The following is a 1464-nucleotide window of genomic DNA, read 5'->3' as shown; positions in this document are numbered from 1 at the left end:
ACAAAACCAAAAAACAAACATGCAAAAATATACTAGATAGCATTTAATTTTATATAGCGCAAATCCCCGCTCAACAGCAAACTCTATGCGCTTCACATTCTATACTATTACCCCAGCAGACCTGAGAGCATTCTGAAACAAACTCAACTTCCTGGGAAACAAACAAACAAACAAACAAACAAACAAACAAACAAACTCCAGGACTCGAAAGAAGGACAGTCTTATTAAAAGACAGCAATTAAAAAACAAAGCCCGCCAGGGAACTGTCAGCCAGTTGGTGGCAGACGTGATCAGGGCGTCTCTGGGCGCAGCAGGAGAGAGAAAATAGGGTCGCTTTTAAGGACAAGATGGCTGACCCAGATTTCTGGGGTTTCCAGAAATATTGACCTACACCAAAAATGGATATTGCCCGACCTATAGGAGAAGTTTGGTTTCACTGGAATGTATATTTGTTTGGTTATAGAGAAAACTCTCCTTGTCTTATAAAGAAACTGAACAAAGGGCAAAAACTTTACCTTCGATTTTCTCATAATATCATTTTTCGGGATAGCCCCCTTTGTCCTTAAAAACGACCATATTAAATGATGAGGCGTGCTGACAAAATGAGTTACTTTTCACAATCCAAGAATGGAGATATTATTGTCCAAAAGTCAACAATGGGGTCAGATTTATTAATTTTCAGTTGATGCTATTTTGTTCAAGGCGACCATGTCTTTTAGTATTCCATACTTACAAATTGTGCAAGCTCCAACGACAAAGTTGAGGAATCAATTTCCATACGGTTAAAATCCGAGAAGTAACTCATTTTGTCAGCACACCTCACATACCATTGTTTGAAAGAGAAGCACATCGATGCAGTAACGGTTATTTTGGTGTTTAGTGTGCTCCAAAATCCATGGCACAACTTATTGTGAAATATCTCCTTACCTCCTATCGAACACAGATTCTCCAACTTTCTCACAACGACTTATATCAATTTGTCTTAACAGGTGAATATTTTTTCAAATTCCTGCACACTGTATTCTAGAAAATTCTTTAATGAACAGTAATTTTTTAAAATCACAGTAGATGGTTTGTATGGATTTTAAAAAGTTTACAGCTGGGGGAATATGACTTTGCACAAATTTTCCTCACTTCAACCAGGTGAAAATGTGGGTACCCGGCTATAGACAGTGAAGAATCTTGTCAGTTTGATAGTGTTTGAGCGCGTGAAATCCGCAGCTTGCACTATATGCTTCCGCGGAAGCCGAGAATGTTTCTGAGTGTTCTCAGAGGGTCTGCTGGGGTAATAATAATTGTAAAGTGCATAGAACATGCTCTTGAGCATAGATATGCGCTATATAAATGCGATTCTTCTTATTATTATTATAACTTGCGCCACGAATTTTTGACCGCACTTTAAGTGAAAAGTAAGACACATTAACAGAAACAGCTAAGGAGCAGAATAGAGATAGGACTTACAAG

General features: G+C 38.1%; 1 protein-coding gene across 1 annotated transcript in view; it reads right to left on the bottom strand.

Moving 5' to 3' along the window:
• Positions 1-1464, bottom strand: part of LOC100533265 (serotonin transporter) — a gene marked incomplete in the record, with an annotated part of 31407 nt that overhangs the window by 17423 nt on the left and 12520 nt on the right.

This window comes from Aplysia californica, unplaced genomic scaffold, assembly GCF_000002075.1.
Source record: "Aplysia californica isolate F4 #8 unplaced genomic scaffold, AplCal3.0 scaffold00586, whole genome shotgun sequence".
Taxonomy (NCBI): Eukaryota; Metazoa; Mollusca; class Gastropoda; order Aplysiida; family Aplysiidae; genus Aplysia; species Aplysia californica.
The sequence above is the reverse complement of the archived record's forward strand: the minus strand, read 5'-3'. Positions and strand labels throughout refer to the sequence as shown.